The sequence below is a fragment of the Rousettus aegyptiacus genome, unplaced genomic scaffold (genome assembly GCF_014176215.1).
Source record: "Rousettus aegyptiacus isolate mRouAeg1 unplaced genomic scaffold, mRouAeg1.p scaffold_m13_p_9, whole genome shotgun sequence".
Taxonomy (NCBI): Eukaryota; Metazoa; Chordata; class Mammalia; order Chiroptera; family Pteropodidae; genus Rousettus; species Rousettus aegyptiacus.
This window is the reverse complement of record NW_023416312.1, coordinates 1,921,295-1,934,118: the sequence shown is the minus strand read 5'-3', so window position 1 is coordinate 1,934,118 and position 12,824 is coordinate 1,921,295. Positions and strand designations below refer to the sequence as shown.

Sequence of the window (12,824 nt, the reverse complement as noted above, 5' to 3'; positions counted from 1 at the left end):
CATAGGGCCTGAATACAGAAGCATCATAGGCTCTGGACGGCAGGGAACTTAATCAGCCCTTCAGGGCAGTCATATCGATGGTGATCATCAACTTGGGGTATAACACCGCCTTACCCTTTCCTTTGTGAGAGAGTTCCACCTCATGCCATCTCACGGTTAGTTTTTGCTGCCTTTACGTGATACCCATTTTGTGTTCAGTTCAAAAACACTTCCTTTTTAAAAGCATAATTTGTTCTTGCGCTTTGATACCATCTCAAGCAGATACAACTGGTTCCAAAACATTCATTTATTTCTGACAAAAAAGTTTACACACTTTTGCTGAAAATAAAGCAAGGCAAATGCTCCTTCAATTCGTTCAATACACTGAGATGAAATTCATACACATCCCTAAAAGGCAAATAAGATAAAATCTAGCAAAGGAGATTTCTGACTATTTCACCAATATTCACTAATTCACCTCTCCACTCATTTTATTTTGACCATTCCGTTTTCAGATATGATTGTCATTTGTTACTCTATGCTCCGCAAAAAATGGAACTTCTCATGGGGAAATCGGAAAAGTGTATTAGGACAAAAGTAAATGAGAAATTGGTATCCTGTGACTGTGATGAAAACAAGGGACTCATCTGTCCTGCTTTGGATCTCGTTTTTTATTTTGGTAGTTTTGATTTAGTGTCAAATTAAACCCTTCACTCGCAGCAAAATCAAACTCCTCCGTGAGACATTACCCACTGAAGGAATCTTATGTAGAAGAGCAGGCAGGTTTTCCTTCCCCCTTGTTTTCATTAAATTAGAACAGATTAACTTAATGTTGCATGAACATAAGAGAAGTGTCATCTTAATTAAAAGATAGCAGTGCTATATCTTCTGGCTGAATCTCAATGAGCACTTTTCCATTTTTCCATTTCTTAAAAGTAAAACAGATAATTTTTCCCAATGGCTCATGAACTAGAATTTTATCTTAATCAATTTCAATGTGTCAGACAGGCATGCTTGTGCTGTGATCAGTGACATCATGTGAGAATAAAGCCATAACATTTTGATAATTTCTCGGCACGAGGCTTGTCCAACAAGGATAGGCAGTTAAAATGTCAATCGGATTGGACTTCTGCTACTAAAATGGGAAGGAATGATTGTCGAGACATGAAGACACATTTAGTAGATGACACAAAATATGGTACTTTATCCAAGGACTGTGAATTTCTTTCTTTGAGCCTTTCGGCGGGAAGTGAAATGCAGTCCTTCAGCTATCAGAGAAACCACGTTAGAAATTGATCAAAACGCTAGATCGCATTGCACAAGTTGGCCTGGTACAAAGGAACATGTTTTGGAGGTAAAACTGCCTTGTGGTTACTTGAACTGGCCAAGGTCTGTGCATGCAAACTGCTTTTTTAATTTTTATTTTTGACAGAACATACCCATAGTGAGCCTAGGAGTCTGCTCACTGATATTTCCAACAACTGCCTGCCTTAGGGCTGCATAATTAGTATTTCTGAGCAAGCAATCAAGCATGCACCCATGTGGCAGGCACCCATAAAAGTTTCTATAGCAACGCGCACACATATATGCACGCACATAATTCTCCCCATTTTTGGAGACCAACACAATTATAAGTGCAGGAACACAGAAGAGATGGAACTAGCTAGAGCTCCTTCCAAATGAGCTGCTTCAAATGTATCAACACTCATAAAAAACACTCCGATGCTCCTTTAAATGGATCCTAGCTTTCCCAATATGCACACTGAGTTACCCCTTGTTCAATGTTCGACTCTGACCATTAATTCCCTGGCTGTTTCTTTAGAAGAAGCAAACAAACAGCTCTGTAAATTGATTTAGCACTCATTCTACACATTCCCTAAAGCATGGTCTTCACACAGTTACAGAATGTTTTCTGTATCCCTAAGAGGGGTTCTTGTTCTCTTTTCTTACTTTCTTCCTCGGTGATTTGAAGACTGCAGGCATTCAAAAATGGAAGTTCTTTTGATTCTTGTAAAGTTCTAAAGAAACCAATGTGTTTTTTTGAGATTGCAGAAAAGAAGAGCAAGAACAGATCAGAAGGAAGAAAAAAACGTTGAGGAGAGATGGAAATCAAAAAGAAAAGAGAAGATCATGGCCAAATTTGGGGAGACAAAAGAATCTCTTCATCACACAGTATAAAAGTATGATCCTTATCCCTTTTTGTTTTCCATTGCAGGCACTTCTAAGGGGAACAAAACAATACTTAGAAATATATTAGCTCTGTTTTTTCCTGGCATAACATTTTTGTTTGTCTGTTTGATTTCACAGACATTTCTGAGAATGCAAACCAAAAAGGCTTATTCTCGGAAAAAGGGTTATATTCCCACTTACAATGTTCCATTTGTATTAATGAGATTTATATTGATAAATCCAAAATACTCAGACTGGAAATATGCTTTCATCATTCTTACTTTCCTCCCTTCCCACTTCTTGCGACCGGGGCCGCCGTTGGTTTCAGGAACAAGAAGTCAAAACGTCCAATGTAGGATCTTTGTTCAAAGCGTTTTCTAGATGCCTACAGACTTCGAGAAAGAAAATACAACTCTATGTGGGTCTTTATCCAGGCATGAAACTCAGGGTTCCTGTCTAACACACAAAAGATATCCACACTCTGTATCCTATCTGGATTTCCAAATACGAGTGGCAAGAATGATTTTGTTATCAGAAGTTATTACATTAAACATAACTTTTGTTATTCTGGCTTGTTCTCACTAATAACAACAACCTGCAATAACCCTGCATTCTAGGCACTGCATTTACGGGTCAATCTATCCCTTCATTTAATCCTAAAACTCATGACTCTCCCAAGCCAATGCTCATTAAAAGCTGGATCTTCGAATATCAAAAGTACAGCATCAAAGATGATTCAAGCGAACTTATAAAACCCAGTTTAAAATCCAACATGGCCTTCGTTTGGAGGTACAGCGGTAGGCAGCAAAAAGCCAGGTGGTTTTCTAAGTGATGGCTGGCACATTCATGTTAGGGTCTGGAAAGGCTTTTTGGTTCTAGACCAGCAGTCCCCAACTTTTTTGGCAAGGAACCAGGGCTCCTATGAGAGTCTAATGCCTAATAATCTGAGGTGGAGCTGAGGCGGTGATGCTGGTGCTGGGGAGCGGCTGCAAAGCAGATGAAGCTTCGTTTGCCACTCAACTCTAGCTGTGTGGTCTGGTTCCTAACAGGCCATGGAGCAGAACCGGTCCACGGCCTGTGGGTTGGGGACCCCTGTTCTATACCTTGTCATAATATAATCCAACCTCACTTACATGGTGTGTCACCAAGACATTCAACCCTAGCACTGCTGAGCTGAGAGCCATGTGGCCATCAGGACACTAATCCATTAACCAAGATGTAATCAGGAAGCATGTCACCAGATCTTTCCTTTCAATCACCAATTCTAAGATTAAAAACACTTTCTATCTTGGGGTTATATAATTTTTCCAAGTCAATGACATTGTGTTAATTCTCTACATTAGACCATGAGGACACTGACAAAGAAATAGGCACCTTATCCCTCCTGGGCCATACTCAAGGACTAGAGTTTGTGTAGACAGGCTCACTGCCATAGAAGAAACGTTAGAGGATGTGACAGAGCCTTCTAACCTCAGATTCCTTGGGTTCTACCTTCTGTTTTTCAGAGACAATCACTTGAAAGAAATGCTATCCATGCAGGGTCAAACTATTCTCCAAACACCGAGAAATTAGTGGTTTACTTAATGACATCAATGTCATGAGCTACGGCAGAGGATTTCATGAACAGATCATTGGTCATAAACTGTCACTTGGGGAAATGTCGAAGAGGCAGCTCCGCCTCCTGAATTTCACCTTCTCTCTTCGTTTTGGCTCCATGGCTTTGCCCACTCGAAACCATCACCTACATTTTTAGTCTCAGTGCGGCCTGGTAGTATCTAATCCACCTGCCATTCTTACGTAATCCAATTCCAAATTATCTCGTAGATTATGGAAATAGATACAATTTTGTTCTTAATTGCTGGTAACAGACATTTAGAGCAAATGGCAAGTTGTTCTTCCAGGAGACATTCAGCTCCGTGGAGCTTACCCTCATTTTCAGGTACACGCATTCTTTAGAAGACATCGCTTGGAGTGGGGCCCCTGACAGTTCTGTCCATTAGTCTGTGGCTATGAACAGAGGTTCCAATTTGTGCAATTGATCTGTCAACCTTATTTTGCAAAAGTAACTTCAAAGAAAACCTCCTGGGGCAAACATGTACGCACGTGCATAGACACACATCATGTACTCAAAACTTTCAAAACTGGGATGTCTGGAACTACTAGAACGTTCTTGTTATCAAAGAAAAACAAATATCAATGGGTAAAAAGAAGCTAATCCTTGCAGGATAACAGTACTATAGAAGCTGCTGTTGATGCCTCTTTGTTGGTCAATCTGTGCTTGTGTAGCTAGGATAGACAGTTCTATGCCCAAAGGTGGTCTCATCTCAAAGGTCCTCGTTGAGCGGGCTCCCCACTTTTTTGTCTCAGTTTTAAGTTGCTTAGATGCACTCCAGGTGCGACTAGGGAAAACACTTGAGCTATGGGAAAGGGGTCAGTGAATAAATACTCCAACTTTCATCCTTCAGAAAAACAAGTCTAAGGTAAGTTCTATACCAGGGGTCAGAGCAAGCCTTTTCAGTAACAAGCCAGTTATTTTTAGGCACTTTTAGATATTTCAGGCCATACAGTGTGTATCACAATGACACAGTTCTGCCATTGTAGCACAAAAGGAGCCATAGGAAATACGTAAACAAATGGGCTGTGTGTGAATATAATTCTACAAAAAAAAAAAAAAAATCAGGCCGGGGTTGGCCTGCAGGATAGTTTGTTGAGTTCTGTTCTACACCACTGCTTAGAAATCCCCCAGATGGCATGACCCCAGACATCCATACCATTAACCTACACAATTTGATGTTTTGTTTTGATTTGCTTCCTTCCATCTCTCATTTTTCCTACTTCCTCACTCCCGTTTCCTGGAATCACCTCGCAAATAAAGTACCTGCCCTCACATTCTTATCTCATGTAGCAGGCACAGGCTCCCACTCCCTACCTCTTGACAAAAGTAATAAAGGAAGCACACGTGATCAAATGTGATCATTGTACAATGGCTTTGGTGGCCTGGTAAAATGGATGCCTATTAGATGATGATAATAAAGTTAAAGCAGCAACTTCAGGATCTGGGTTTATTCCAGTGTTAGAATAAATTACATCACTGTTATATCCTGTGTGTCATAATCATTATTTATTTAAGGAAATAGAAGATTGCAAAGGACCATATTTGCCTCATTCAGGGCAACAGACTGGAAGTAGAATGCTGGCAGGTAACTCACTGTCGGGGAGAGCCTCCCCAGGCTTACTACGAGCCATGCGTTTTTTGAAGCAGTCCTTCGAGAAGACTCTCCTAAGAGCTATCTATATACACGTACTCTCAGGATTTTGGTAACAGTGACAAGAGGAGGCATCCCTGCTCAAAATAAGCCTCAGAGGAGGTCTCTTAATGCCTTCTCCAAACTTTTTCTCAGCTCATCAAATTCGTAAGAGATAATTCTCTTTTTTGCCTGCCCTTCAAGGATGGAGAGTGCTTTGGGTCTTGGCCCCACCCACTCTCTCTTAGCTTACAACGATCGCAACAGAAAAAACATACTGCTCTTCCTTTGATAACTGTTAAATATGATATTAACAGCAATCAGATTTTCAAATAGACATATATACACGTAAATAAAATTTACTCATTGAAACCTAGAGGTGACAGAAGAATGGGCAAACTCCATTTTAGAAGCATGCCTCTGTCTATTCAGATGTATTAAATGATGGAAATATGGTAAGTAGTCAAACATTTGACTATTTTCGTGAAAGGCATTAAAAGATCTGTAAGTCTATATAGTTGGTAATGGTTGGTTAGTACTAATCCTAGGTTCAAATACAAGGACCTCAACCAGAGCAGAGTCCATAATTCCCAAAAGGTTCAGTGTTTGTTTCCAGATAAAACAGTGAGAAAATACATGACATCCATTCTGTCCTGTTCTTTTCTTCTCCATGAAAATAATCATCTGGTTTAAATTTGAAGACCGATGGGGTTATATTTTTTATATTTATTCTCATTTTTCTCATGTTTCTTCCTGGCATTCTATTCATTCATTCATAAAAGAAATACAGTATTATCTACAAAACATAGGAGGGTGGTTAGAACATTGTATTCATTATCTCTCTATGGGTGGACTTATTTCTTCACTCCACTGGAGTCAGGCTTGGACCCATGACTTGCTTTGGCAAATGAAATATGAAGGGAAGTGATAAAACATTTCCTAGGAAAGATTTCTTAGCATCGTCACATAGTTTAACCTTCAACCTTTCTTCTGTTTTCTTTTAGCTAATTCCCAAATTGAAGACAGCATGGTAGAAAAACACAGTGGCTTTGATGAGATTCAGAAACAACCTTTGTTATCGTAAGTCAATGAGATTTGGGGGGTTGCTTCTTACCATGGCATAATTTTGCCAAAGATGACAGTTAAGTGAAAAAGACAAGGATTTTATACTCAGAAAGGTTTAGTAACAGATATGTAATAACAGGCTCTCTTGCATGTGCCAAGGGTTGGTAGTGTGGGTAGTAGTTAAGGGCACAAATTTTGGAGGCAGACAGTGCAGGTTGGAAACTCTCTCTCCCATTTCTGCTGGGCTGACTAACATATGTTAGACAACATCTCTGAGCCTTAAAAATACAGTTCTTAATTTGCTGGGTTGCTGGGAGAAATAGCTCAGATGACATTAGCACATACACAGCACCAGATGCAATAGTTTGCACGAAGGAAGTGCGCCATCGACATTATGAACAATTCAAAGCTATTTATGGGAAACGACCATGATACTGATGGACCCGTGAACTTTCATGAGATAAACTTGACCGCTTATTTTCACTATGAATCTTACAGTGAATCTTATAGTAACTGCTAATCAAATAATAAGATAATGTTGCAATGTTAAAGAATTTATAGATTGTCCTCACTTTATAAACTATTTCTATGGCCTTGCATCAACTGTAGGAGATTGGTAGGTTAGTGAAATCTCACTGAAAAAATGAGGAAGCTATGGCTTCTTTAAGTTTGGTCCAATAGGCAGAGGTGCTACAAAACTCTGGCTTCATAACTCGAAAATCCTATACTTTTTTTTTTTTTTATACCGTTGAATCTTATTGTCTCTGGAAAAAAAAGGTTTCCCATTGTACTAGAAGGATCGACACGGAGTGAAGGATAAAAAGTGTATCCCTAATGACATACAGCAAAGCTCGACATCAGAGTTCTTTTATAACTATCAGTGATGTGTGTAGAAAACAACTCTTCGTGTGGGCTTTTGGTCATAAAGCACAACTGGTCTTAATCATCAAAAGGTAATTTTCCTTTGCAAAATTTCCCTCCAGTCATTCTTTGACATTTAATATTTTCTGCAGTTCATGACCATGTGATTATTAACAACACTGTGAAATCTTACATTTTTGTGGAGTTCTTCCAGAAATCTCATTGTTTTCAATGCACATGTGGCTTTTAGAAGAAATTATAGAGCAAGCAAAGTCTTTTTTAAACAATAGGAATTTGTCATGCACATGTTTCCTAAGCACCTTATTTTAAAAATATTTTAGCTTTCTAAACCTCTAAGGTCTCACTGGATTCTAAAAACGCAAAGCTAACAGATCCATCACTGAAATTTTAGAGGAAAGAGGAGCTTGTTGATTAGTTCGCATCTGAAAACATAATTTGTTTAGAATGTTAATATTCACACAGAAACGTATGCATCTAAAGACCGACTTTTAGCTAAGCCAATACTAATGTATATTTTGAATATTTACATCTATTCTAAAAAGGCATAATAAAGATTACTTTTCTTCTGTTTTGAAAAAAAAAAAAACAACTTTCCTGGACAAGTAGCAACTCTGTTCACAACCAAAGCTATATTTCATCTGCATTTTCAAGTAAAACCTGCATAAATAATAATTAGACTTTTGTCATAGTAGAGAGGAATAAAATTTGAATAGCAGCCTATGGGTTGATATGACAATGTTAGCTTGAGGAGCCACATTCAGAGTCAGCAGTTAGTTCACTGTTGTACAATAAAACCGTAATCCACGTGGACCATTAAAGCGTTTGTTCCATGCCAGAAAGCAAAATTCTGCTGAATTTCCAGATGCAGTTCTCCCTAGTTTTTAAAGGAATATTCTATTTTACTTTATTCCGGCACACTTACTACATGATTATGAAGAATGAATGAATGAATGAATGATAGAATATGGTGCTGAAATGTTTCAAGTGGGAAACTCAAACCTCCCTGGCCTATCCCATGGTCCTTGACATTCAAGTCATTCAGAACTGATTCTGAGGAATGACATCCTAACTGAAGACCTCATGGCCCTATTGTCACCTTTTTGTTCCCACCAACAAAATCGAGGAATACTTCCTCAGAATTACTAGGTAACATTTTACTGCTTTTAAAAAGACATTAAAAAGGGAATCTTTTTTTCCATTAAATACCTTATATAAAGTACTTACTTCCAGAGTAAATAAAAACAACAAAAACTCCAAAACTAAACCAAAACAAAAAAGCAACTCTACTATTCTATTATAAGAACATACTTACAATAGCTACTTTGTTTTACAAGTATATCTACTTTTTGAGAAATAGAACATCTTACTGTTTGTGCAGCTGCGAAGACCTAATTCTCTCCTTTATTTGTTTAATTCGTTCTACCCACTGCAGGGAGTTCGGATAAAGCACAGGAAATACATACAAGATCTTACAATGGGCAAAAAAACCCTCAACATAACCACTGACCTGTTTCTATACCACTCGACTCTAAGCAATGGTGACAAATATGGGCTTTTTTTTTTTTTTTTAAAGTAATCAGAGTCACATTATACAATTACACTCTCTGAACATTCAACTCTACCTTCTGTAGTCAAAATCAAAAGTAGCAATAATTACGTCGGTGCCTAGCCTTACCATTTGGAGCTCTAGGACCGCAGACAGTCTGGGCAACCTGTAAGGCAATTTCGAGGTGGTAATTCACCGAAACTACAGGAAGCCCGCACAGTACTGTGTTTTTAGAAATAGCAATTTCAGCATCATCAGTGGTAATTTACAGGTGATTCAATGGTGCTGAATAATGGACTTGCTTCAACCTTTATGAGTGGGCATAAAAAGTTATGACAATTTTATAGAACGAAGTGAATATTAATATTTAAAACAGGCTTGGCTTTTAACTGATATTCCATTTCTGTGATTTTTTGGGATACTTCCTTAAAACACAGGCCCTGAAAGGGAGAAATGAAAATGGCTGACATAGAACAGAGAGTGGTATGGTCCAGGGCACCGGCATGCTGGGAAATTGGAGTTTGCTTGTTATTATCAGCTGATTTCAACTGATTGTGGCAAAGTTTCTTTATCATTTGTCCTTGCACCCTTCATCTAGTTGTTTAAAAAAAAGATGTCAAGATAGTACATAAGGCACTGAATATGTTGCAGGTACTTAATAAAAGTCATCTCATAACTTACGACACAATGCATGGCATTGTAGATATATATAACTCCGTATGTATATCATATTTTGATTATGTTTATAGAAGTAATTCGGAAAAACTGTCCAAATTGCCATTTATTGAGGAATAACACTTTAAATGGGAGATTTAAAAAAAAAATAAGCTATTTGTATCTGTTCTGTAAAGATAAAGACCCTCTTTGGTTAGGATCAACCTGGCAGAAAGAGCAGCCTTGACCATTGGTCTTGGTTTTGCCACTTGGGCGCTGGTACTGGTTAATGTGATTAACCTGGAAAAGGACTCAGCAAAGAGACCGTTTTGCTGAAAAAGCTACATGACATTGGTTCTGAGAAGGCCCCCACAGCGCCTCATGGTATGACCGCTGGAGGGTGATCTAAGGCTGATGGGAAAAGAGGAGGAAGAACCCAGCTACTGGCGGCCAAAGTTCAAGGAGAGGATGGAAACGAATCCAGAAAAAATAAGGGAGTAACTCGTAATAAAAAGAATTTATTCAATATGTCAAGACTCGTTACCCAGATAAGCACGGAAAAAAAGAGCAAAGTAAATTCACACACACACACACACACACCCAATAGATCACTATGGGTATCAATAGTGGGAACTCCAAGGAAAAGAGAATCTGAAAAAAGATTTTAAAATGTAAACTGTAAACAGTATGAAAACATTAAAGACAAATACAAAAATGGATGTTACAGATTTAAGTAGAGGTTTTCCTTGTTTTTGTCCTGTGAGTGTATATGTATATACACAGGAATAGATAGCCAAAATTTGATGACATGTATGCCACCTTTGTCCTCGACAACACCCTCCCAACATCCTCTGTGAAAATCCTGAACTCCTCCCATCCCAATTAAACATTTTCCAAAAGTTACCTCATTAACATAACAAGGACACCTTCCCCTCTCTCATCAAAGTTTTAGGAGATCTATGCCATAATAAGGGAACAAAAACCAAACATGTATTTCTTATTATAAATGACAACATCACAGTAGGTTTTACTGAAGAGAGTAAATTTGAGCGAACAACTGACGGAGGGGAAGGAACGTGCCATGCAGACACTGGGGGATGCAGTTCAGGCCCAGAGGAACAGCCAGAACACGGACCCTAAGGCAAAGGCCTGCAGGCAAGTTCAAGGTCAGTGGGTCTGAAGTGGAATGAGCAGTACGTGATCTAACAGGCCAGCTCCTGGAGGGCCCAGTCAACTTCAGATTTTGCTCTGAATGAGGTAGGGAGCCATTGGCTTCATGTGGTGTCTTGATTTTACATCTCTTTTTAAGGTGGATAAACCTCACAGGATAGAGTCCAAACCAAAGGTAGGTAATTTCATTCATTTGGAGGTAATTATTTGGGGCAAAGAAAGCTTCCCCCAAACATTCTATCTCAATTTCAGAGATTATTTCCTGCTCCCTACTAGCTACCTTCCCATCTTCCTTAATAAAATAATTCCTCTTTCATTCGAGGGTGTCAGCATGCACCACTAGAGAACTACATTTTCAGCTTTACTTGTTCAGATCACGTGGTTACATTGTGGCCAATGGGAGTGTTGGCCACAATGGAACCAAAATTCCATGAAGTTTGCTCAAAGCTGGGAGACGCATCCCTTCTGCATGACTTCCCTCCTTCTCTCGCTCTCTTGCTTTTTCTATTCTCTGGAATATCGAGGTCAATGCTGTGGGTTCACGAGCTATCTTGGAACTCGAGATTGGAAGCGATTCACTCCAATATGGAAAGAAGGGTAGAGGCATGAGAGCTACACGAATTAAATAAATATTAAACCAAGTAGAATCCAGAGCCTGCTTCATGCTGTTAGGCTCGGAACCTGGTTGGATCAGCCCTTTGGCCAGAGCAGGACGAATCTACAGAGCAAAGATGCCTGCAGAGACTACTAACAAGTATTTCGCCACACCATTAACATTTGCCCATAACATAAAGACAAAAGCTGCACCTTATACAAAGATAAACTCAACCATTCATTCCATCCTTTACTTCCTGTAATCAGTAACTTTTCATAGAAACTAAGACACAGATATAAACTCAATTGCCAAACACTCGGGGTATCATTCTCTGACTAAGAGAGGAGACCATGCTCTGTCTATGGAGCGTTAGTCCATCTTTAATAAACTTTTCCTTGTCGCTTACTGGCTCCCTCTTGAATTTTTTTCATGCCCGGATCAAGGATCCTCCCTCTCTCTGTGTAGGACTTGAGTCCTTACTCAGGGGGATTCACCCTGTCCTGCATCAGAAGGAACATGAGTCCTTTGGTGACTGTGTGATGTCTATCCAAGTCCTGTCCTACCAAACTTCAATCTTCTTTTACAGCAGAGATAAATGTCTGTCTTTTAACATTACTACTACTATTATTATTTTATTTCTTATATATATGTAATGAAACCTAATCCTAACAGAAAAAAACGAGGATATTTGAGTCTTATGTCTTTTCTTCCTTTAGTTTATCTTTTACTCTTTAAAAAGCATTATTCCTTTGGCTTTGAAATAATCCATCCCTCTCTCCCAGAATCGGCACCATAAATTTAGAAATTCTCTTCATAGGGAGAAAAGAGAGCCAGTTCATATGACCGGCACTGCCTAGAACAGCTGGAGTAGTGGGCCACGGAAGCAGAATCCAAGACAAAGACTAGAGACTAATTGGAGGAAGTGATCGCAAACAGAGAGTGGTGATCTGTAAAATGTACACAGGATGCCTGTGGGGAGGCCATAAAAATGGCTGGCTCGAATTGAGGCACTAAGCAGAATCAGACATTCTCGCTGGATAAAAATAGTATGTATTTCATATTAGGGAAAAATGTTAGGGGAGAATTACTCAATGGAAAATTCTTATTTTCCTTCCTCTTAAAACATACAAATGAGTTCAAATTTCAGAACTGTAGCGAATAAGTATCTCATTATTGTGACAAGAATTAACTATGATGTAATAAAAATGACAAACTTGTCTTTAGTTCAGGCATGACACACAGTAGGTGCTCAATCAATGCTCATTTAAGATTTCATCATTATAGCTTCAGTTGATATCATTTGTGCCCTATTATTTCACTAGTCAAAAGAGATTAAATAAAACCTCTTGATATTTTCACAGGGCTGTGAGAATCAGAGCAAACAGGTAGGGAATCGTTCTTTCTAGATAAATGAAAAACGTCATTATTAGTAGTTGCATGATTCGTGTCAGTGTTAGATTTTGTTTCATTATTTTAAGAAAAGTATTTATGGTTCATTCCTCAGGTGCTAGCCATTCTG

The 12,824-nt window shown here is 38.8% G+C and overlaps 1 protein-coding gene and 1 long non-coding RNA gene across 12 annotated transcripts in view; one reads left to right on the top strand and one right to left on the bottom strand.

Annotated features, from left to right (window-relative positions):
- FRMPD4 (FERM and PDZ domain containing 4) overlaps positions 1-12,824 on the bottom strand; it is a 455,926-nt gene that overhangs the window by 185,544 nt on the left and 257,558 nt on the right. The window lies entirely within an intron of this gene.
- Positions 1-12,824, top strand: part of LOC107497612 — a 130,239-nt gene that overhangs the window by 109,264 nt on the left and 8,151 nt on the right. For 7 of the 9 annotated variants that reach the window (XR_004952897.1, XR_004952899.1, XR_004952894.1 and 4 more), the window contains 3 exons: positions 2,025-2,159; positions 6,398-6,473; positions 10,850-10,885. This is a non-coding gene — a long non-coding RNA (uncharacterized LOC107497612). Of the gene's footprint in view, positions 1-2,024; positions 2,160-6,397; positions 6,474-7,235; positions 10,886-12,824 lie in introns of all 9 variants that reach the window. The other 2 variants (XR_001593861.2, XR_004952898.1) reach the window with 2 other exon arrangements.